The 25,756-nt window shown below is 43.3% G+C and overlaps 1 protein-coding gene and 1 long non-coding RNA gene across 2 annotated transcripts in view; one reads left to right on the top strand and one right to left on the bottom strand.

Moving 5' to 3' along the window:
- The window catches only part of LOC309532617 (potassium voltage-gated channel subfamily KQT member 1-like), a 558,589-nt gene extending 553,009 nt beyond the window's left edge, over positions 1-5,580 (top strand). Inside the window, exon 20 of the transcript XR_014219946.1 lies at positions 5,570-5,580. The gene's annotated coding sequence lies outside the window, so the exon portion shown is untranslated. The remainder of the gene's footprint in view (positions 1-5,569) is intronic.
- LOC309532719 lies at positions 1,614-3,291 on the bottom strand. Its single transcript, XR_014219969.1, has 2 exons — positions 2,995-3,291; positions 1,614-2,827 (listed from the first exon to the last, which is right to left on the bottom strand). It is a non-coding gene; the product is annotated as an uncharacterized lncRNA (long non-coding RNA).
- Positions 5,581-25,756: the final 20,176 nt, after the last annotated feature.

Below are 25,756 nucleotides of genomic sequence, written 5' to 3'. Positions count from 1 at the left end.
CACTGACAAACTGGAACGTGTCCAGAAGAGGGCAACCAAAATGGTCAAAGGCCTGGAAACGATGCCTTATGAGGAACGGCTAAGGGAGCTGGGCATGTTTAGCCTGGAGAAGAGGAGGTTAAGGGGTGATATGATAGCCATGTTCAAATATATCAAAGGATGTCACATAGAGGAGGGAGAAAGGTTGTTTTCTGCTGCTCCAGAGAAGCGGACACGGAGCAATGGATCCAAACTACAAGAAAGAAGATTCCACCTAAACATTAGGAAGAACTTCCTGACAGTAAGAGCTGTTCAACAGTGGAATTTGCTGCCAAGGTGTGTGGTGGAGTCTCCTACTTTGGAGGTCTTTAAGCAGAGGCTTGACAACCATATGTCAGGAGTGCTCTGATGGTGTTTCCTGCTTGGCAGAGGGTTGGACTCGATGGCCCTTGTGGTCTCTTCCAACTCTATGATTCTATGATTCTATGACCTTGTGTGCAATGTACATGCTGTTGAACTGATAGAGAAAATTGCCCCAGTGCTATCAAATTCAACATTTATGTAAGTGGTAAGGCTGTGCACTGGATTCCCAGCCAAATCGAGCTGATTTGTGCCCTGTCCAGAATGTGTTGAAGCAATCACATAGTGCTATGAAGTGGATCAGGTTGTGCCTTGTCACAACTAAAGAGGGAGAAAGGAAGAAGGGGGAGATTCAAAGCCATGCCTGCCACTGTTGCCACCTCTGGAAGCAGTAGTGGGGGGAAAGAGTGGGTGTAGGTCTATAGCAGTATACCCACTAGTCCTACAGAGCTGACAGCAATGGCAGGCGGGGCTTTGAACTTCCACTTTCCCCTCTCTCCCTGTCTCCCCAGCTGCAGCTCTTGTGGGGGACTCAGATTCTCCAGAAGGATCCTAGCTCAGCGTCACAGAAGAGGGAGAGGGAAACGAGTCCTCTCTTCTGGACTCTTCCAAGAGAAGAACGGTCACACAGGAGTGTGGCTGAAACTTGGCCCTCCCTTCTCTCTTTCCATTCTCAGGTCCTCTCATTATTTTTGGCTTCACAATTTTTGGATGTTCCTACAGAGCCAGCTGGTTCAGAAGAGGATATCCCATTCAATGGCCCAGTTCCCAGTGTGGGTTGGTGCTTTGTTTCCCCCTCTCCTCTCATTCTAAACAGTTGTAAAATGTTTGATAGTTTGTCTGACCCACATTTTTAAAGATGGCGTGGCCTGGATTATACCATTGCCCTACATTGTGTATTTGAATTTATTTATTTTTCAAAAGCCCTGGAAACGAAAATCCAGAAGCTATGGACTGGAACAGAAAGGTCTTATCTAACGAGGGGTAAAAGCAAACAGGCAGGCAGTTTTTTGATAGAGAAGCTGGCTACACACACACACACAGAGAGAGAGAGAGAGAGAGAGAGAGAGAGAGAGAGAGAGAGTTGGGAACTTTTGCAAACGATTAGGTTCAAAAGCTTGAGCCTTTTACAAGCAGCCAATCCGAGTGCTCTGAAAAGTCTCAGAGGTGTTTGTATCACTGTATGTAGTTTAGGCCTTAAGCAGAGACACAAAACTCACCTAAATTCTATGCCAAATATTATATCTAAACTGCAGGCAGACATGCTCATGGGATGGTTTACAACTGTACATTCATCATTTGATAACTACATTGGTGATTTGTATATGTGAAGAATTCCTCACTAATCAGATACTGTGGACGGAACTTGTACATTAATTCAAATACAATGCAGTTTACAGAAGCAAAATGAGGTGACAGTTTCAAGTGGTAAAACAGACTTTGGTGTGTGGAGGTTTGCATTTTTAAATCAACCCCTGTGTAAAGGGGAATGTAAAGAAGAAAACTAGGACTGCAAGACATAAGCTATAATAGAGCTTTGCACCCCAAACTGCTCATTTTTTACTTGCAGTGTCTTTTAAAAAACCCAACGGCAAGCCCTACCCTTGTGATCTAATGCATGTTATAGAGAAGGGAATATATATATATATATATAGGGAGAGAAAACAGTATAGCAAACAGTCAACAAGTGATAGGGTGACAAATATGCTCCACCATGGAGGTGTGCCATTAGTTAACATAAAGAATCCTTAGTCCTCAGTTGTCACGTGTAAGGTGTCTTCTGCATCCAGGTTCCAGTTTGATTTATGACTTTACTAAGCTATCAGCCTTCTCTCATGAAACTCACCATCTCTAAATGATTAAGGGAGTACATGTGTTTCTACCCAGATACTGAACTTTAATTTTATTTGCATGGTGTCTTTACTGATAGCTCTTTCTAGTTCTTCTCCCACAAGTGACTTGCTAAGATTTCTCATAATCTGGGGGGCGCCAGTATTGTCTAGAGAAGCATTTCCCAACCCTTTCCCGACTGTGACCCCCTTCTGACCTTGTTTCCGTCCTGTGGCAACTTAAAGTGAAGTTTATTTCGACTGTGACTTAGCATTATGTGTGAAACAAGCCAGTGCACAGTTAGTGAAACTGAGACCACAGGAAGGAGTGACTGCCACCAACGCGAACGGCTTTAAAAGGCGGTTAGACAAATGAATGGAGAATAAGACTCTCAAGAGGGGCTCATCATAATGGATGTGGCTTCAGTCTTGGAGAAGGTATGCCTCTGATGACCATGAGTGGGGAGAATCTGCGGTGCTCATGTCACAGAAACACAGGATTGTGGAGATGGAAGAGACCCCGAGGGTCATCTAGTCCAACCCCCTGCAATGTCCGGCATGCAGCTTCCGATAGGCATCTGGAGCGAGAGAGTTGAGAGAGTTTCTACTCTGATCCAGCAAGGCTCTCCTTATGTTCATGATCACACATTATCCAAATTCTGTAATGTAGGCAAATGCAAACTTTCAGGTCACACAGACAGGTAGCTAACTCTCAATCCTGCAGAGAACTCAGTTATAGCAAATGCAAACCAGTGGTTCTCCTCTCCCGTTTTGTGAACATTCTCCCCTCCTCAAGCATATCGCCATTTCGGACTACTGTATTTACATGTCTTAAAAGGAAGAGTTTTCGTATTTCTACCTGGTATTGGCTTGTGCAATTAAATCAGTTGATCTGCACTTAATTGCACCAATCCAAGTCCCATTTCAGCAGCAAGTCTTAAAACAGTGCAGAATCGTATTTTCGCCTTGTCCCTCTGCAAGGGGCGCCGGGCTTCTCTCTCTGCTTTTATTGGGCAAAACTTTCCCAGTTGCGCGGCGGGGGGGGGGGGCAGAGTCACGTTGCAAATCCACGTGCCAGCGGGGGCCCGGAAGGGGAAAGTGAACCGGGCGAGGAGAAGCGAAGCCTCGGAGCTGCGGGCGGAGAAGGCGGAGCCAAGAGGCGGGCGGGGGGGAGGCCGGGCCACCCTTTCTCTCCCGGCTGACGGGCAAGCGCAGCAGCTGCAGCAGCGCTGTCTTCCTGCCGCCTCCGGCCCCGCGAAATTTGAAAGTGGCCCGAAGGCGCGCGGGATCCCAGCCCTTGCCCCGCGGGGAAGGAAGAGTTGCAAGCGGCTGATGCTCCGGCTTCCGAAGGACGAGGCCCCCGGGCTGCCGGCGGGGGAGCAGGATTGAGGGAGGGAGCCAGGATTTCTGGCGCGGAGCCCACTGTGGCGTGCTGGGGTCCGTGTCCCGCGTGGGTGTGTAGTGCTTGGGTGGTTTTGTTATATTGCACTTCGAAAAATCCTTTGTTGAAAAGTGCATGAGAACTTAAAAAAACAAAAAATTGTCCAGTGGCACCTTAGAGACCCACTAAGTTTGTTCTTGGTATGAGCTTTCGTGCGCATGCACACTTCTTCAGAGACTGGCATGCACACGAAAGCTTATACCAAGAACAAACTTAGTGGGTCTCTAAGGTGCCACTGGACAATTTTTTTAATTTTTTATATATATTTCGACCCTGTCAGACCAACATGGCTACTACCTGAATTAAAAATATATATATAATTGAATTTGAAACATATTTTAGGAAAGTAAGAGATTTTTAGCAACTGCGGCAACATTAAGTCATGTTGAATTTTGCTAATGTGCGTGATCGGCTTGCTTCTCAATAGTAAATAACGAGAGCGCTTCCAGGTCTTCTGTGTGTTTTCTATGCAGTACAGTATGCGCACCTTTGAAATAGTGCTCTTCGAGGATACAATTTGATACAGTGGTACCTCTGGATGCGAACGGGATTCCTTCTGGAGCCCTGTTCACATCCTGAGCAGAACACAACCCACATCTGCGCATGCATGAGTCGTGATTCGCTGCTTCTGCACATGCACATGACGTCATTTTGAGCGCATGCGCAAGCAGCAAAACCTGGAAGTAACCCATTCCCTTACTTTTGGGTTGATGCGGAATGCAACCCAAAAAACGCTCAATCTGAAGCTACTTTAACCCGAGGTAATGACTGTACTTGGTCAATGCAGGCAGAGAAGGAAAGGGTAAGCTGGAGGAGCTCGAGGCAAGGTGGTTGCACTGCGGCCCCACAAATATACAGAATTTAAGCACAGTTTATTTGGGAGTAACTCCCACTTAGCGCAACGGGGATTGATCATAAGTGAATAGGTGGTAGGACCCGGCTGCACAAACCTTAGGGAATCTCCAGATCTGTTCCTTTAGCCTTGTGCAACTTTCAGCGCAATCCTGTGCTTATTTGAAACCGTCTTGAGTAAATTCAGCAGCACAGCACACCTCCATGAAGCCCTATTGAGTTCATAGAAGCATAGAATTGTTGAGATGGAAGGGATCCCGAGGGTCATCTAGTCCAGGTGCCTGCAGTACAGGAATCTTTTGCCCAGCATGCAGTGGGACTTGTTTCTGCATAAGCATAATAGGGTCAGGCTGCTTGACTCCAACCGTAAGCCTGCTTTTTTTAGGTCTAAGCCTGTAAACTTGGGAAAATTTACCTTGAGGTAAGTACCATCGGACCTTTGAGTGAATATGCGTAGGATTGCATGGTCAATCTCATTTAGCTCAGGCTTACCTCAGGGCAATCATGCATAAGATCAGAGTGTACAACAGCCCACTTTCAAACAGAAGGAAATAAGCGTCTCCTTGTTCCCAGCCAAAAGGCTTCATAGAATCGTAGAATTGCTGAGTTGGAAGGGACCCTGGGGATCATCTAGTTCACCCCCTGCAATCCATACAGGGATCGAAACTGCAACCTTGGCCTTAATTCACAAGGCTTGGTTTGCACAGTTTTGCAAGATGAAAAAATGGTACATTCTAAATTGAATACACTTACATATATAGAGATAGATAGATAGATATTTACATGACAACAGCTTGTATCCAGTGCATTACCTTCCCATTTATTGTGCAAGTTGGATTGGTTATCTGAAAAGCAAGATTTTGCGGGTCAGAGTCCGCCTCTGGAGAGGTGTTCACCCTGCTTGCAGAGAAAGGAATCAGCCGTTCGAGACTCCCCTAATGCCAGGCTGACGTCTGTCAAAGACATGCCTCCTGGCAAAGCCCAATTCCCGGGAGAAGTGGCGCGTTGGCTTCCTCGGAGAACCAAGGGGCAGACCTGTCAAAATGTAACCGCCTGAAGTCGACAGAGTTTGCTCTGTGTGAATGATCAGTTTTTTCAGATGCCCAAGTAAAACCTGACTTGAGTCGGTCAGCTTAGTACACCGACTAGACCCCCTAGCAGAGTGATGAAGAGGGAGTAGAAATGGGTGTGTTTGTTTCATTTATGTCCTTACCCCACAATTCTTCCAACAAGCTCAGGGCCTTTCCCTGTTTTATCCTGGCAGCAACGCTGCTAGACTGAGAGGGGGCAACTAGCTCAGAGTGAGCTTTGTGTGCCTGTGGGTATCTGAACCAAAGTCAACTCTGCTGAGTATGTAAATAGCATGTTAAGCATTTGATGCAGTGCCCAATTAAACCCTGTGGAGGCCCCTGGGCAATCTGAATCTCAGGGGCTCCCTTGTTCATTTGCTATAAGTGGGGTAACATGGAACTAAGAAAGCTTGATTGTAATTTTGTTTCAAGATCAAATTGATACTATTTTGAGCCACCTATTTGGTAATCCGCCATATTGGTAATCCTACTCTGCCTCTTTGGTAATCCGGCAGTGGTTTGATGTGCTTCACACACATTATCCTGTTGGAATCCTTGCAAGAAGGCTTTAAGGCAAGTATTACTATTCCATAAGCCAGATGAGAGAGAGCAGGGCTTCCCCAGGGCACTTACTGAGCTGATTTGAATGTGAGGCTAATGCATAGCTCATGCTGCAATCCTTTACTTACAGTATCTAGGAGTAAGTCTCACTAAGCTCCAGGGACTTACTTCTGAGAAGAAATGTACAGGGTTGCACACTGTCTGTCTTTCAGTCACTTTCTATCACATGCTGCACCATTAGATTAACCTCTCTACCTCTAGGTTAGATCACTGTAATGTTGGCCTGCTTTTGAAGACTGCTCAAAAACTGTATCCAGTGCAGAATTCAGTGGACTATCAATTAAGAACTGGTGATCTGAACATACAACTCCATTTGTTGCCCAACTGCACTGGCTGCCAATTTGTTTCTGAGCCCAATTCCTCAATTCAAAGTGTGATTTTTTTTAACCTACAAAGCCCCACATTGCTCAGCCCCTCATAGCTCAAGGCTTTTAAATAAAACAAATCTACTCCAAGAGGTAAATCGTACTGGGTTCAGGGGGCTTGCTTGCCAGGGTTGCATGTGTAAGAGTGCAATTCCATGCACTTCTACTCTGAAGTAGAACAGGCCAGTGGAAACTACTCCCAGATAAGTGTGTATGGGTCCTCAGCCTTTGATTTGTCAAATTCAGCAGGATTGTGGCATACACACTATGCCTGCTAACCACATTGGAAACACATCCTTCTGTACCTCAAAGAATCCTGGCCACTGTACTTTGTTAAGGGTTGTTAGGAATTGCAACTTTGGGAGGGGTAAGCTACAGTGCCCAGAATTCTTTGAGGGAAGGAATGTGTTTTGCATGTGCTTTAAAGGTCTAGTGTGCATGCAAGTCTCCAAGCATGTTGTGAGCTGTGCTCCAGGAACATGCCATCTTTCTTAATAAGAGTTTTCAAAGCCAGCATTAACCTGCAGCCCTCTGCAAACCTGTTTGGGAGTAAAATGCAGTGAGTAAATACGCTAAGGTAGAGGTTTTCAACCTTTTTTGGGTCCACGGCTCCCTTGACCAACTGCGCGTGCCACCCCTGTGGGACTCACCCCTGTGGGACTCTTTCTGTGGCACCACTGTGGGACTAAGGAGCCCAGTTATGTCACCCCTTGCCTGCAGAGCCGGCAGCCTCTCTCTTCTCCCCTCTCCTTGGGAGTCCTCTGGGCAGCTGCACCTGCCACCCCTGGTCTCTGAGTTGCCTCCCTCCCCCCCAAAAGGGGTGCCTCTTCACACTGCCCCACAGGGGCCTGGGAAGCACCCCTGGCCAGCCCCAGGCACCATTCCCCTGGGGAGCTTGTAGCCAGGGCTGCTGCAACAAAGAGCTGTGCAAGCCTTTGGGAGGCAGAGATGCGAGAGCGCCTCCGAGGAGGGAGGGAAGGAAAGAGGGACAGCATTCAAGTCACCCCAAGGTGCCACGGCACACTGCTTAGCACACTTAGAAACATTGGTTTTCAGTGGAAATTACATAGGCACTTCTCCCTGCCATAGAGGTCAGGGGAACTCAAAACATGCAGCTTAAAGGTGGTTAAGTCGGTGCCCTTTGCTTGCAAGTAACTGGGAAAGCTGCAAAGGCAAAAGCAGAGTGAGAAGGAAAGGGAGAAACCTTAGACCGGTTTAAAATGGGAGGAGGCTGCTCAGGGCAGCTCAGGAGGGAAATGTGCAATTAAGTGGAAACGTCTCTTGGGAAAGAAATTGTGTTGGGGGCAGCAGAGATTGGGGAAAACTCGAATGGCGTGCCAGTTTCAGCCTGAGCAGGGGCAGGTTGGGATAGCAAGCTGCGTGATCCGTGGAGCTGGCTCTGCAGGTAAGCAGAGTGGGAGGCGTGTGGCGGGAAAGAAAGAGAAAGGCAGAGATGAAGCGGCTTCATGTTTTATTGCATGGCTTCGTGTTTGGGGGAAAATAGAAGAGAAAGTGAAATACAGTGGTGCCTCGCAAGACGAAAATAATCCGTTCTGCGAGTCTCTTCGTCTAGCGGTTTTTTCGTCTTGCGAAGCAACCCTATTAGCGGATTAGCGCTATTAGCGGTTTAGCGGCTATTAAAGGCTTAGCGGCTAAAAGGCTATTAGCGGCTTAGTGGCTTAGAAAAAGGGGGGAGCGAAAAAAATCGCAAGACTCGCAAGCCTTTTTCGTCTTGCAAAGCAAGCCCATAGGGAAATTCGTCTTGCGAAGTGCATCGAAAAACGGAAAACCCTTTCGTCTAGCGGGTTTTTCATCTTGCGAGGCATTCGTCTTGCGGGGCACCACTGTAATATTTGCTACTGGGCTCTTTTTTTAGGGTCCTCCCCAGTACCCAAGTAGAACTTTGCAGAGCTTGCAAAAGTTCAGAGTTCTACTTTCCTTAATTAACTGCTTCAGCCCAAGTTAATTTTTCCTGCAAGGAAATCCCAGATCCTTCACAACGTACAGGTGTGGCCCTCTCCCCTGGCAGTTTGAGTGCAGAAGTAGGTGGTGTGGAAATCCTTCAGGGCACTTAGGTCCTGAACCCATTCACAGCTACATGGGAGTTATTCACACTGAACTTGGACTTATTTCAGAGTAAACACCTTTTGCAAAGTAAAACCCTAAGCAGAACCTCAAAATAGCAGTCCTGGCACCATTTAACTCAATGGGGCTTACTTATGAGTAGACACATATAAGGTTACTTCAAAGTAAACCTCCTTAAATAAAGTAGGAGTTACTTCTAAATAAACATGCATAGGATCTGCCTGCACACATATTGTGGGGAGGAATTTGAAGGCTGAATTAAGAACAAAGGACCTCTTGCAACAGAGTGGAGCAATAGCAGAACAAGACTGGGTCCCTCCAGATGAACTTTCTATGGAGCATTCATCCTGATTTGCTTGCATAAAACGTGCGTGGAAGTGAGATTGTAGCTGGTCTTTATTGAACATTGTGACTGTTTCCTTGTGGGATATCATTCCTTCATCCCACTCTTTTCAATGCATTTCCCCATCACTTCCCAAAAAACAAAAGGTCAGATTCTTCTTTAAACTGGGTTTGTTGCACTAAGGTGACAGAAACCTTTCATCCGCTTTAATTGTGCAAACCTAAAATTCCAGTATGCAGGCACATGAAGATGGCAGTCTGTGGCACCCTATAATGAATGAAAAATATTGTTGTCCCTCCAAGCCAAGATCATCTGCAGCAGTCGTTGTCTGCAAATCCAAGTCTGCCTGCAGGTTCAATTACTACTCAGCTATTTGGGGAGAATACTGCCAGCTTGCTTTTCCTGATATATAAGGGAAGCAGGTAGCTTTCAAAAATATGAGAACAGAAAACTTAAGGGAGGGCTTTGGTGTTTTCCGGGGGGCAGTGACTAGGCCTTCACAGAACCTGCCTCCTTCTTCTACCCCACTAACCAGGTCATCCACATTGGTTAGGACCAGATCTAAAATGGCTGTTCCTCTTGTTGCTTCTCCCACTTTCTGGACAATGAAGTCTGCAAGGCCAGTGAGGAATCTGTTTGACCTTATGCTCTTGGCTGAGTTTGACATCCAACAAATATCCGGGTAATTGAAGTCCCCCATTACTACTATCTCCCTTCCTTTTGCATGCTTGGCCATCTGTTCCAGGAAGGCATCATCTATGTCCTCCGTTTGGAGCACATTAGGAGCAGTTGAGTTTCATAGTCTTATTTAGTTACCTGTCTTACAGCCCAGAATTTCTTCTCATTTCAAAATGATTCGGGCACTGTTTGTTTTAATTAATTGTCCTCTTATATTTTCTTACTTCTTAATTCGCAGCTTCCATTGCATCCGCTAGCTCTCGCCCAGCACAACTTTTTAGAATAATTAGGTCGATAAGGTCCTTAGGAGGACAGCCAAATTTAAGCACAAATTTGACCCACAGCTGTGAGGCATTTGGGAGCTTTTTTGCGGAGAAAGTCCTGTGACCTCCCTGCCAATTTAGATACAGTGACTGAACTGGAGGTCGCTCGACTGACTTTGGGTCCAGTGTTGGACCATTTTGATCGGATACTCCCTGCTGATGTGGATAGATTCCTCCAAGCTTGTAGGCCCATCATCTGCCTCCTTGATCCGTGTCCGTCTTGGCTGATTAGGGCGTGTCCATATTTCACATGGACCCCCCTGGTTGAAATTATCATTTGTCCCTTGGCAGGGGGACATTCCCAGGGGAACTGAAGGAAGCAGTGGTGTGTCCGCTCTTAAAGAAAACTTCACTAGATCCTTTGTTGTTGTTTAGTCGTTTAGTTGTGTCCGACTCTTCGTGACCCCCTGGACCAGAGCATGAGATGCTCCTGAACTGTGTGTGTTTATGTAACTTTGTGTGGTGGTATGTGCATTGTTTGTCCTAACACGCTTTGGATTATTATTCAAAAATAAATAAAAGTTGTAACTATTTGTGCTGAATCAACTAGCATTCATGAAAAAGATGTTCTGGGAATGGGTGAGACGTCCATAAAGTATTGTGCCACTCTCCTGTTCTGCCTTTCTCTGGAAAGAAAGATGGCAATTCAAACCTAGCAGGTGTGACGTACAATTTTGAACAGCTGTAGTAACTGCGCTGTATAGTTGCAGAACTCTCCAAAGTTCGATTTGAAATCTACCCTTGAAGAGTTTGTAGTCTAATGCAGAAGAGACTGCCATTCATTAAATTATACTGAATTAATTCTGTATCATTAATAAAAACCCTGATCCTAACTACATTTACCTGGCAGTAAGTCCCCTTGTGAGACTTACTGCCAAGTAAGCATGTGCCCAAGTATGCACACTTACTGAGGAGTAAACCCATTGAACTCAATGGGACTTGCAAACCAATATCCTAATAAATAATAATAATAATAATAATAATGTATTTATACCCCGCCCATCTGGCTGATTCATCCAGTATTAAAAGCTTCTCTAAACAGGGCTGCCTTCAGATGCCTTCTAAAAGTCCGATAGTTGTTTTTTTCCTTGACATCTGGTGGGAGGGCATTCCACAGGGCAGGTGCCACTACCGAGAAGGCCCTCTGCCTGATTCCCTGTAACTTGGCTTCTCGCAGTGAGGGAACCGCCAGGAGGCCCTCGGAGCTGGACTTCAGTATCTGGGCAGAACGATGTGGGTGGAGACGCTCCTTCAGGTATACTGCCAAACTAAATATTATTAAGGGAAAATAATTTTGAAATACTTGCTTTTTTCTGTCCAATAGTAAGGGTTTGGGGAAGAGACTCCACAAGGTACATTAGAAAAATATCTGCTCACCGGTGGGTGAGGTTTGCTGCCCGGCACGCAGCCCCGTCGTCCTCCTGCAGCCACGCCACTCCACTGGCTGTTGCTCCGCCCCTTGGTTTCCATGAAGCTTTCCAGGTTACCGCCAAACCCTTTTCAAATTGACCTATCCACGGCTGCCTGGCGGGCTGGGCAAGAAGAGTGGACCATGACTGAGCAGGCTTCACTCCAGTCCGCTCCAAAAGCCAGCAGCGCAGTCAACCCCGGAGCGTCACCCCAGCTAGCCCTCCCTCTAATTGTATCTTTTCTTTCAGGCTGACCTTTTTCCTTTCCAGGTCCATGGGCATTGCTACAGTTGGACGGTGGTTGCTGTTTTTCAGAGCAAGGAAGGAATTTCCCGTTCTGCAGGTTTTGCTTTCCCCATAGCAATTGTCACAACTTTGGTGTTTTTTTAGGCCTTGGGCGGAATCCTTTAGTCCAGCAATCAAGGAAGGGGTAGTGTGGTGACTGACACCTTTTGTGGCGGTGATATCAGGGTTCTCTGTTAGAGGGGTCTTGAGGGGAATGTCTGACCACAAGTGCACAGCAATGCAGGAGGGGGCCAGCTGTTTAAACACATGTTTTGCAGTGTCCCCATATTCCCTATTGACCCTGTCTTGCCTCTGACCCCCAGCTGGGGGCTGAGAGAGATATACGCCCAATGCCTAAGCAAAGGTTTCCTACATCTGAAATTTAATAAAGTTGTGGCCATTTCAATCCCAAATATGCTGTCATGTGTTTTCCTCGACCTGAGGTCTGGCTTGCGGAGGGGGTGGTGTGCGACTGGGTGTGCAAAGAAAGTTGCATCAAGGCATTTTGATGTCACTTGATTCTTGTTTGCAGGTTTCTCTGAAAAGGTCAAGAATGGTGTCATCAGTATTAGCTTATGTGCTCTATGTAGAGAACATGTCTTATGGCAGCAATTAATGGGGAAACCATACCCAGCCAGATGGGCGGGGTATAAATAATAAATTATTATAATATTATTATTATCTCTGTTCTCCAAAACAAGGTCCTTGTTTCTGCTGCTGCTGCTGCTGCTGCTGCTGCTGCTTTTAACCACATTAGCCTCTAAAATGTGGACCATTAACTGTATTTAACAACTGATGTGGAAAATCAAAAGTGAATCTTTTAAAACAGACATTCTAGAATATTACAAATGCACGAGTAGAGTATAGGAATAAATTCATTTAGAAGGATTGCCCTATTTGCAATATATTCCTGGCAAATGTATTTCCTCAGCGATAAACCCTATTGAGTTCATTGGAGTTACTCCCTCTAGTAAGTGTGATTGGAATTGCAGCATCTAAAAGTTTCAGAAACCTGATCCAGATATTAAAAGTTGCTTTCTTCTTTACCCTTAAATTCAAAGATAGTGACTCTTTTCTTTGTGAAGTGTATGTAACATTTGCTTTGAATGATACATTATATAAAGTGTTTGTATATATAGTAAATAGATTTTAGGTGCAACACTGTGCATGTTTTTTCATAATATTTAGAAATGATGAATCTACTGTTAGTCTGTCTTGTTTTAGCAGAGTTTACAGCAAAACCACAATTCAGATTAGAACAGTGTTTCTCAAACTTGAGTTCCAGCAGGAGTTGTTGGACTACAGCTCCCATCATCCCTAGCTAGCAGAACCAGTAATCAGGGATGATGGGAGTTGTAGTCCAACAGTTGGGGACCCAAGTTTGAGAAAAACTGGATTAGAACTAAATTCAGAAATCTTGTCTGAAATTGTCCATAAATTGGGTTACAGTTTGTCATAGTTCCATTAACAGCCAGCATATTGACCCTATCCTCATTTGCAGTCTCTGAGTCTGACGCTGAAGGGCTCTCTTTGGTGTCACAATTTAGTGCTTGTCAAAGACACAGCTTCTGGCTGCCAGTGATGATTACTGTGAAGGAAAGGCACTAGGTCAGTGTGAGAGGCCTGTGGTGGCTCCCTATGGCTGACAGAAGGAATTAGTCCAGTCTGGATAATGAAGGTCAATCAACAGTTGGGGGAGGAATGGGTGGGCCTGCCTTCTGCCTTGGTTACTCTTGCTGTCCTAGTAGCTGATGAGGAGAGGTCCCAGCAGTGGTGTTGAGGGCCTTATAAAACTGTCAAGTTGCCATAGAAAGCTTTCTAAAGTTGCTTTAGAAAATCTTGGCAGAGAGGAAATTGCAGGTTGAGTAATGCATGAAACTAGAGCACTAGATAACTGTTATGTACTGAGTTGAATAGGATCCAAACTGCAGCAGTCTGATTGGTCCTAGAACAATAGGATTCAGAATGCAGCAGTCTGATTGGTCCTAGAACAATGCAGCAGTATGATTGGTTGGCAGGAACCACCCAGTCATGCTCCAGATAGAAGTGAATCCACAACCTGATTGGCTTACAGTAGAATTCCGGAATTAGCCAATCATGTGCAGCCCATTGTGTAAATAATGTATATAAAGCAGATACTGTGAGGGGACTTTCATTCATTCCTCCTCACCACTATGAGCTGAATAAAGAGCATGAAATCACTTTGCGACTCTGAGTATATTTCAATAACCAAGACAGTTGAACCATCTGAGCCTCATGGTTTCATTTATATATCCATGCACAGCGCAGTGTTAGCAGAGAGCGGGACAGAGAAAGACAATAGCTGCCTCTGCCTTGTTTATATAGGTTTTGGCCAATACAAATGGAACTGTTGTCCTAATAAAGCAAAACTGTCCTTGGAACATTCAAAATACGTGTTTGTTAGTCATAATAAGCATAATATTTGCATGTATTGTTTAAGCAAAATTTCATACACATCTGCTAAGATGGCACCAGGCATTTCTATATACAGTGGTATCTCAGGTTACAGATGCTTCAGGTTAAAGACTCCGCTAACCCAGAAATAGTACCTCGGGTTAAGAACTTTGCTTCAGGATGAGAACAGAAATTGTACGGCAGTGGCAGCGGGAGGCCCCATTAGCAAAGTGGTGCTTCAGGTTAAGAACAGTTTCAGGTTAAGAACTGACCTCCGGAACAAATTAAGTACTTAACCTGAGGTACCACTGTACATTTGTTACAGTAGAAATCCTCTAATTTTTTTTATTCAATGAGTGAGATTTGTTGTTATTTTTCAGGTACTTTTTCTGTTATGTTTGGGTTTTTGCAGTATTGTGCAGAATTATGTAAATAAGCTGAATGTTAGTGTATTATATCATCTGGTTATAAACTATTGACATTTGCAATGTTTTCAATAAAATATGGTTTTTCAACATATTGATTTGTCATCTGTAAAGTGTGTGTGTGTCTTCAACTCTGTTCTTCTTCAGGCATACAGGCAGCCAGTGCTGAGGTTGACAACATGCCATTTGGGAAGGGGCGTCCTGCACCAGCGCCTTCTCCCCAAGCTCTCATGGTTTGCTTACTGACGGCTCTTACCAGGATCCTTCTCAAATATGGATCTAGACCTTTACTACCAGGGGAAAAACTCCCTCCAATTTAAGAATGAATGAATGAATGAATGAATGCATGAATGCATGCATGCTCTCCCCAGGGAAACATTCATGGCACCCACACTGTCAGCCTCAGATACTAGGCTTAGAAAGATGTTTAGGTAGGCTCATTAATTGATATGAGATTAATATCTGCTATGATGGTTTATTTTGTTCAATTAACTAGCACAAAATACAGAATCTAGAATCTAATATTAATTTTCTTCTTAGCTATAAGGATTTTGGTGAATATATTGAAAAATTGCACAGCGCTAAAACAGACCAATACATGACCAGTACTAATTAACTGATCAGGAATAGGCCTGCATAGCCTGTGTTCTGATATTTGCAGCCAATCTGGACATTATGTTAAATATATTTTAAAAAATGTCCAGTAGCACCTTAGAGACCAACTAAGTTTGTTCTTGGTATGAGCTTTCATGTGCATGCACACACGAAAGCTCATAATATATAGAATCTAGAACTAAGTATATTCAGAAATGGATAGTGAACAGCACTACCTTGGCTCTTTGCAGATACGGGGTCCTTTGACTTCTAGTTGCCATGCCGCTGTGTTTGCTAGCTGAGCTCTTGCTTTGTTTAGAGACACCAGGGTTTACATGCAAGGGAGTTCTCAGAATAGGACTCAGAATGCCATATTCTCCAGCATTCCCCAACATTCTTATTTCATGCAATTTTGTAATTGAGAAGTAGAACTTGGTGCAAGCAGGAAGAGCTGAGATTTCAACTTAGGGCAGTGTTTGTCAACCTGTGGGTCCCCAGATGTTGTTGGACTACAACTCCCATCATTCCTAGCCAGCATGACCAGTGGTCAGGGATGATGGGGGTTGTAGTCCAACAACATTTGGGGACCCACAGGTTGAGAACTGCTGGATTAAGGGCACTATTGGGCATTGCTGGGCACTTGCCCAAGGACCCTCCCACCGCATGGTCATCATACTGCGAGTTCTTGCTGCTTGGCATCACCACCTGTTTGCTCATCCAGCTGTTTCCTTCAGTGATAGAGGGAGCAAGCAAGTGTGGACAAGGGAGAAAGAACATTTCTTGTCATCTGCTCATTCACTTCTTGCCTGTTGCCTGGACAGGTGAGTAGGACAGGTGAGCAACAGAACGAGGGGATGGACATATAATCAATCTATACCCAACCTGAAATACCGTAATTTATTGAAAGTTTTTTGGGGGGCATATGTCAAAGAGTTCTCTCCTCCCCACTTATAACAATGTATAAGGATCTGCAGGGGAAAGGTCGAGATCCCTTGTCTGAGGAGATGAAGTTAAAATCAGGGTTTGGCGAGCGGAGAGCGCTGCCTTTTTCCTGGGACAATTTGGCATCTAAAATAATCACCCGTGAGTACTTAAACATTGAACAATTGGACTTCAAATAAGAACTGGTGATTAGAAAGGAACTGGACTTAAAAATTCACCTTAATTTGGTACTGAAACGGGAAGGTCTAAACAGGAAGTCAGCCTTCCGTTTCCTTGTAGTCAGAAGAAAGCAAAGATAACATACACTAGAGCTTAGAAAATCACTTTTAAAGGATCGGTTTTCACCATTTAAAATCGTTGAACCCCCCCTTCGGTAGCAGGAGAAGAAGGGGGATCTTTTTTGGACTGTTTAAACCTGCAGAAGTGAGTTTAAAGTAAAGTAACTTCCACCGTCCTGACCCTGGAGTGGGGTGTCAGAATTGACGTTTTGAAGCTCATTGACCAGAGACAAATGTTTTTGACAGATAGTTAAAAGAAGAGTAACATTGTGATTCCACTGTTTCCTTTCGCATTTTAAAGGAACAAATATTGACAAAATATCTAAAAAGAAACTGTGTTGCTATTGTCCTTAAAAGAAAGAACAACCAGAAGTTTTCCCCCTAGAGGGGGACTGTGAAACTGTAACAAGTTCTAGGAAGCTTGCAGCTGCCACAGATTACAACCGTGGGATTACAACTTGTGACCTTGCAGGACAATGTTTTCAGAAGCACTGTTGGGTGCTTTCTGTAAAATAAATGCCCTATTGGATCAGTTAAGTCAGAAGACGGATTTGATGACTAATGCAGCCAGAACATTTGAACAGGTAGTGGGAAACTATATGGAGCCCACCCAGGAACTTAAACAGGAGTGTGTCCTGACAGAGCAGATGAGAGAAGAGGATGTTGCAGAATCTTGGGTGCCAGAGATGGAGGGACTTTTGGCCCAGCAGGAAAATGAGCCTTTGGATTTGACAAATGAACTTGGAAAAAACCAGATTTGGAAAGACAAAGTTTGGATTGATTTGGAAATGGGGGTTGGACTGACCCCCCTATGCAGGGATGTTTGGACTTTCCGAGTCTGGCAATGGGCCGTCAGAGGTTTGGAGTTGTTGGGGCTTCCAATTTTGGAGGGAATTTGAAAAAATACCACATGGAGTCTAGTCTGGACTATGGGAAAGGGGCTGATTTGTTGAAAAGGGTCAAAAACACTACCAAGCTGGAGTTCCCATGAGTGAAAGGAAAATATGAAGAAGAGCTGCAGAAGGGACATGGAAGAGATTTGAAGGCCTCGGATATAAGATCACCAGGTTAATGTGCCAGACTAATGGGATAAAAAGGACTGACAATCCCGGGACCGGGGGGAGGGGACGCTGGAAGAAGATTGGATTGTTCTTATTTCTTTTTTCTATCATTAGGAATGTTTTATAAAATTGATGAACGTTGGAAAAATGTTGAAATGAAATTACTTGGCTCTTGTAAAAATGTTTAAAGAATTAGGTAAAAAGGTAATGGTTATGAGAAGTTGGTAAAAATAAGATTTAAGTCTTAAGTTTTAAGGTTTTTTATAAGATAAGATGAAAATAGAGTAAGGTAATGTAATGACAGAATATTATGAATTATGGAAAGGATTTGCTGTGATAATTATTAATTAAGATACAAGAGATGGGAGGAGGAGGAGGTCATGGAAAGAAGGTAATGAAAGTGGAGAATTTGAAAATGATGGTTTTATTTTTTCTTTTTCTGTTTTTGTCTTTTTTCTTTGTAATTTTTTTAAAAAATTCTTTTTTCAATAAATATCATTTAAAAAAAATATCAGGGTTTGGCGAGGAGGGGTTGGAGTCAGGATAGGCAAGTGGAAGAGTATCATGGTCGGGGCAGAGCTTGACAGGATTTGACAGGGTGTGTGCAGATTATTAGGAGCTCCAGGGTCAGTACAAACAATAGATACTGCTTCGTGAAATGGACCACCTCTCCCAATAAGAACCGACCTGGACCCTGCAATTATCATCTAAGGCCCTTCTTGGTGTGCCTCCTACATGACAGGTTCAGAGGGTGGCAACAAGAGAACTGGCCTTTTCCTTTCCTTTCCTTTCCTTTCCTTTCCTTTCCTTTCCTTTCCTTTTCTTTTCTTTTTTAAATTAAATTTTTATTGATTTTCAACCAGAATACATTTATGTACATTTGTTATACAAATAGATCTCATATACAACCTTTAGCTCTGCCGAGCTTCAGACTTCCTTCCCCCCCTTCGGTAAGTATCTTATAGTTTCATTACATCTTGTACTTTATTCGTTTATCTAATTAACCATATGCTGTTGAAGTTAATCAAACCCTGCCAGTGTCTTTAAAGATTTGCAATTATCTCTTATGTACACCAAATATTTACTCCAGTTTTCAGAAAACTTCTGATCTTCCTGATCTCGAATTCTCCCTGATAATCTAGCCAGTTCCGCATAATTTATCAATTTAACCTGCCAGTCCAAAATAGTTGTATTACATTTGTCTTCCAATTCCGGGCCATCAAAATCCTTGCTGCCGTCGTGGTATACAAAAATAAATTCTTATCCTTCTTTTTAACCTCCTTTCCCACTAATCCCAAAAGAAAGGCTTCAGGTTTTTTTTGAAAGGTATACTTAAATATTTTTTTAAGCTCGTTATAAATTAAATCCCAAAAGGGGGGAGTCTGTGAAATTGTAACTGTGAAATTGTAACTAACTCCAGGGAGTCGACAGCTGTTACAGATTACATCGTGGGAATAAGTATCTGACCTTGTGGGACAATGTATTCAGAATCCTTGTTGTATGCTTTTTATAAAACAAACGATCTACTGGAACAATTACATGAGAAGGTGAATTGGATGGCGACTTCGACTAGAAATTTTGAACAGGCAGTGGGAATATATGTGGAGCCCACTCAGGAATTAAATCAGGAGTGCATCTTGACAGAACAGGAGTTCTTGACATTAAATCAGGAGTGTGTTTTGACAGAACAGGCCCAACAGGAATATGATTTTTTGGATTTGACAAAGGAACTTGGAAAAAACCATATCTGGAGAGGAAAAGTTTGGTTCGGTTTGGAAATGGGGGGCTGGATTGACCCCCCTATGCTGGGATGTTTGGACTTTTCAAATATGGCAATGGGCCGTGAGATGTTTGGGACTGTGGGGGCTCTCAATTTTGGAGGGCCTTTGAAACATGCTCTTAAATACTACATGGAATTCATTGTTGAACATGGAAAAGAGGCTGATCTGGTGAGAAGGATTAAAAACATTGTCAAGCTGGAGTTATCACGAGCAAGAGATAAGGGAAAATACAGTTACAAATATGAAGAAGAGCTGCGGAAGGGTCATGGAAGAGACTTGAGGGCCTCGGACATAAGGTTGCCAGGTTAATGGGCTAGACTGACGGGAATAAGGACTGACGAAACCCGGAACCAGGAGGAAGAGACGCTGGATGAAGATTGGATTTGTTTATGCCTCTTTTTCTTACTATTAGAACTGTTTTATAAAAGTGATGAATGATAGGGAAATGTTGGAATGAAAATATTTGGCTTTAGTAAAGATGTTTATGAATTATGAAAGAATATTATGATTATGAGAAGTTGGTAAGGATAAGATTTAAGTTTTAAGTGTTAAAGTTTATTTTATTATAGAAAGATAAGGTCAAGGATTTGCTGGGATAATTAATAACTAGGATACAAAGAAAGGGAGGAGGAGGAGGTCTAAGAAATAAGGTAATGACAGTTAAGGATTTGAAAATAATGAATTTGTTTTTAAATGTTTTTAAAATTTTGTGATTTTTGCATTTTTTTTCCTTTTTTTTCTTTCATTTGGAATTTTTCTCTTGTCTCTATTTTATGTTTTTCCTTTTTGTAATATTTTGAAAATCCCAATAAATGTCTTTTAAAAAAAATTTAAATCCCAAAAGCCCTTCACCTTTCCACATTTCCACCACATGTGGTAGAGATCTCCATCTACCTTTCCACATTTCCAACATTTCTTATTTTTCATTCTGTACATCTTTGCCAGTTTTCTGTATCTTTGCCACCTAAAAATCATTTTCCATAAATTCTCTTGTAGTGCCGTACACGCCGTAAACTTTAAATTCTCACTCCATAATTCCTGCCACGCTTCCAATTCAATATTGTAACCAAAATCTGTGGCCCTTTTGATCATGGCTTCCTTTACCTCCTCATCTTTGGTGTACCAATTCAGTAATAGGTCATATGTTTTTGACAGCAATTTGTCTTTCCCATCTATAATATCTATATGGAATTTTGATTTCTTGTCCTCAAATCCCAACCTCTTTTTGTCTTCCTTCAGTATCTCATTAACTTGATGATATTGTAGCCATCCAGTCAATAAATTCTCAAAGTATTGGAGTCTCAGCTTCAGGATCTGTCCTTCCAGTGAGCACTCAGGGCTGATTTCCTTCAGAATGGAGAGGTTTGATCTTCTTGCAGTCCATGGGACTCTCAAGAGTCTCCTCCAGCACCATAATTCAAAAGCATCAATTCTTCGGCGATCAGCCTTCTTGATGGTCCAGCTCTCACTTCCATACCATGACTACTGGGAAAACCATAACTTTAACTATACGAACTTTTGTTGGCAAGGTGATGTTTCTGCTTTTTAAGATGCTGTCTAGGTTTGCCATTGCTTTTCTCCCAAGAAGCAGGTGTCTTTTAATTTCGTGACTGTTGTCACCATCTGCAGTGTTCATGGAGCCCAAGAAAGTAAAATCTCTCACTGTCTCCATTTCTTCCCCTTCTATTTGACAGGAGGTGATGGGACCAGTGGCCATGATCTTCGTTGTTGTTTTTTGATGCTGAGCTTCAGACCATATTTTGCGCTCTCCTCTTTCACCCTCATTAAAAGGTTCTTTAATTCTTCCTCACTTTCTGCCATCAAGGTTATGTCGTCTGCGTATCTGAGGTTGTTGATATTTCTTCCGGCAATCTTAATTCCGGCTAGGGATTCATCCAGCCCAGCCTTTCACATGATGAATTCTGCATACAAGTTAAATAAGCAGGGAGACAATATACAGCCTTGCCGTACTCCTTTCCCAATTTTGAACCAATCAGTTGTTCCATATCCAGTTCTAACTGTAGCTTCTTGTCCCACATAGAGACTTCTCAGGAGACAGATGAGGTGATCAGGCACTCCCATTTCCACACACATCTAGATGTGATCGTATCCTTGGGTTTCATTATACAGAGACAAGGGAAAGATGAGTATAGTTGGACATGCACTCTGGAACTTCATCTGATTTCAAAAAATCTTAAGAACTACTGGGTGAAACCGCATGGTCAGAAATAGCCGTTAAACAATGGAATGGACTCCCTTGGAAGGTGGTGGACTCTCCATTGAGATTGCTGCATTGCAAGGGGTTGGAGTAGATGCAATTCTATAACTATTATTCTAATCAGCTGTGCATTGCAGACTTCTTTTGCTGGCTTGGAACATCATACAATGGATTTCAGAATTTTAGTAGTCACTCTTTATCAATTCATGCATTTTACCATTCTTTTAAAATCAAAATTGTCTTCTGACAATAATGGGAATGGGCTGGGAGTAATGTGCGGATGTATAAGCTACCAACAGAAAATGCGTAGTCTTTGGAAACATGCCATTCTGCTTTCCTTTCATTTCCTCAAAAAAACACAATCCATGAGTTTAATTTTAAGTATAAATGTGCAAAGTGCATAGATTTAAATATTTTTATTCACAGTTTTTAGCTTGCTGGGGTGCTTTCAGAAGGAGGGGGCTATTAACTGCTATGTTTTTGCTTTTAAAGTGAACAGATAAACTTAAGACTGTCACCTTGGCTGTCATAAATAGCAGTAACCCCAGATCACCTACTAACTTCTGACACCACCCAATTTCTTGGCACCTTTTCAGTATGTCCTGGCAAATATTTCAGACATCCGCCATGCCATGCCAAATAACTGTTTTGTCTATAGATGTGGAACAAAGATTAGGAAACTGGGTAACCGGCTGCATGTTCATATGTTTTTTGCAAAGGTGCAAAACATGAAGCTGCACATTTGTTCCAATAACCTGTCAGAAGTAGGGATTAACTGAATACCTCAGCCCAAGAAAATTTTGGCTAAATAGAAATGAGTCAAGCATGTGCTAAAACCTCTGTTTAAACCATTGGGGTTTTAAATGTGCTATTTTCAGACTAGATTATGTCTTCATTTATGTCTTAACTCATACTATTTGAAGGCCATTTCAAATTCCAATGTTATCCCAATATATGATGTCAAAAATTCACATATGGTGCTTCAGGATGGGGTTGTGCAGGGTTGTTAAGGCAGCAGAGAGCATTGTTGGCTGCCCACTCTCCACCTTAGAGCAGATTTATGCCACAAGGTGCCATAGGAAGGCACTGGACATAGTAAAAGATCTGTCGCATCCTGGTCACTGTCTCTCCAAGCTCTTGCCGTCGGGACGGAGATACAGGACGATGAAGACAAGAATGAGCCGTCTTAAGAACAGCTTCTTCTCCAGAGCGATCTCAGCCCTGAATGGGAAGCCCGGACTTTGAAAGTCATCTAATCTCCCTTGTTGTATTATACTGTATTGTTTAATTAGTGTTTTTATGGAGCAGTCAAGTAATTTCGTTGTCCCCGAAGGGGGCAATGACAATAAAGATATTATTATTATTATTATTATTATTATTATTATTATTATTATTATTTATAAAACTTTTCTAGCTTTGATTCTGATATATAAAACTAAAAAACATACGCAGAGGTGCCTTCAAGCACCAGTCCAACACCTCAGTTGTCTCTTCTGGTTCAGATGGAGTAGAGAGATAGAGCTGGGTATCACTCACATATTGCTGACACCTCACTACAGATCTGATGACAGCTCTCATATGCTCCATACAGATGTTAAATAGCATGGTGGCCAAAATGGAAGCATGCATGACATCACAGGACAACTCCATGCAATTTTTGAAATTAACCAGGCACATTTTGCACCTGGCTTTTGACCACTTGCGACCAAGTGGAGATGCCTGGGTGCCAGGATGGGGCCTGACCTCTCCACCATCTGGAGCTGCCTGCCTGGGGATCCTTGGATCTGGACTGTTTTCACACACTAGTACCACATCCTGTAGAATTCTATCAGATATATTTTATCTGCAGAATTGAAATGAATTTCTTGAGTCAAATTGTTTTTTCTGTACAGCCTGAGCAAGAACAGTCACTATTCAGGTCACTATATTCAGGTAAAGCTTATATATCTGAGTTTCTAACACTGCTCCCAAGGTGCAAAACAGTATCTTCCCACAACTGCTCTCTGGAAATGGCCCTGGAGGTAAGAGCAGAACCACAAGCACAGTGCCCTCAATCCACACTTCCCTGAGACATTCCAGTATCAAAAGCCGCTGAAAAGTTGAGAAGAACAGAGACTTCCGGGTTAGCGCCACCGGCAATGGCGGGCTTTCTCTGATCTGGAGGAACCCGCTCCGTGAAAATCAGGATCTGGACCGCCACGGCGAGGCGGAGACCCATCAAAAACCACAGGCGGGAGAAGCCTGTGGACCTGGGATTCGGCTGGCACCTTTAGCGCCTCCCCTACTCGCGGGGAAACCCGACTACGGGGATCCGGAGCGACGTGGGGTGAGCGGCACGGTGCTTCAAATCGATTGCTCTTTTCATGGAGTGAAGCCGCATTGCTGTTGTCGGAGAGCGCTGACTTTTTTCCTGTGGACTATTGGACTCTAAACAAGTACCCGTGAGTAGAACGGAAAATTGGATTATTAAACTTCGTAATTTGGCACCGGAGCAGGAAGGTCTAAACAGGAAGTCCGCATTCCGCTTTTGTAAACAGCTTGAAGCAAAGACATCGCAAGCTAAAGTCTGGAAAGTCATCTGTAAAGGACTAAATTTCCATAGGTTAAAACTACAAACCCCCCTTGGAAGCAGGAGAAGAGGGGGGAAATCTTAAATTGTTCAAGCCTGCAGGAGAGGGAGTAAAGAAAGATAAATTTCTATCCTCTTGAACCTGGGAACCGGCTGTCAAAGATAGACGTTTGGGGAAAGTTCATTGACTGAATAATAACGTATGTTGACAGATAGTTAAATAAGAGAAACATATTGATTCCAATGTTTCCTTTTGCACTAAAAAGGAACAAAGATTTGAAAAACGAAAGCAATTTTGTTGCTGGATCTGCTTGTAAAAGGATGGATACAAATAGAAATTATTTCCTCTAGAGGGAGCTTTTGAACTGTTGTTGGAGTGGACCTGGGGAACTCTACAGCTGTAGAGATTAGAGAGCATGAGAAACAGGCTCTGACCTTGGATAAGAATGTTGACACAGGAAACTTTAGTGTCTGCTTTGTGCAGGACAAGTGCTTTGTTGGAGCAGCTTCATGCAAAGATGGATTTGAGGACTACTGCAATTGATAATTTCGGTCAAACAGTGACCACTGATATAGAACCTGCTCAACAACTGACCCAGGAATCTGCCCTGACAGGGCAAGTTGCGGAGAAGACAAAGGAGGAGGTTGTTGTTGAACCTCAAGTAATACAAGTTGAGAGAGATGCGGCCCTGCAGGAGCATAAGCTGTCGTTTCTGAGGACTGAATTTGGAGTGAGGCAGACTTGGAGAGACGGAGTCCTGTCGGGACTGGAGATGGCAAGTTGGTCAGATCCTCCTATGCAGGGATGCTCTGACCTTTGGGATTTGGTTTTGGGCCAGGAGAAGATTGGAGTGGTCGAGGCACTCAACTTTGGAGGGGCATTGAAGTATGTTTTGGAATATTTTTTGGATTTTAGTGCTAACCATGGAGAACGGGCTGACCGGCCAAGAAGGGATAAAGACACTCTTAGGTTGTTCCCCCGAGATCTACTCCTTAGAGACAAAGGAAGGAAATTAAGAACAAGACCAGCAGAAGACAAAGTAAAGTGCAGGTACAATTATGAAGAAGATCTGCAGAAGGGACATGGAAAAGAGTTAAGAGCCTCGGACATAAGATCACCAGGTTGATGGACTAGATGGAACAGAAAGAAAGGATTGACAGAACCCTAGACCAGGAAGAAGAGACGGTGGATGAAGATTGGCAGAAAGTTTAAAAATTCATTTAGAGAAATATTGCAAAATTAACGACTGTTAGGAAAATCTTGGAATGAAACTATTAGGCTTTAGTAGAAATGTTATAAGGAGTTATGTATAAATAAGTTTTTAAGTTTTAGGGTTTTTTATGGTAAGATAAGGCTAAAATAAATTAAGACAACTAAAGGACAGAATACAGTGAAAGATGGAAGTGATTTGCTGAGATAATTAATAATTAGAATACAAAAAAGGGAGGTGTGAGGAGGTCGAGGAAATAAGTTAATGAAGATAAGGGTATGGGAATATTGGATTTGTTTTTAAATTCATTTTTTTGTTCTTGTTTTTGATTTTGGTGTATAGTATGTGTAGTGGGTTGGAGTTACTCGTGCGTAAACTGTCCCCTTTGGGAGCTTGGCTGCCTGGGTTAAACCGTCCTGACTGCACAGCCCATCTCAGCGTGGCTGCCTCAGTCGCTCGCAGAGTCTGTCTGTGGGCGTTTCTTAAACCGTTGCCAGCATAAGAGTTGTTTGACTCCCAATCGTCTCCGCCTTTCATTGCGCGGGAGTCTCCTGTGCAAGGAGGGCGTGGGTAGTGGAGGACTTCCAAGGAAGAATCCCGGAGCCCTTCCACCTCTTCTCCC

Source organism: Podarcis vaucheri (assembly GCF_965113315.1).
Source record: "Podarcis vaucheri genome assembly, chromosome: 5".
Lineage (NCBI taxonomy): Eukaryota > Metazoa > Chordata > Lepidosauria > Squamata > Lacertidae > Podarcis > Podarcis vaucheri.
The sequence above is the reverse complement of the archived record's forward strand: the minus strand, read 5'-3'. Positions and strand labels throughout refer to the sequence as shown.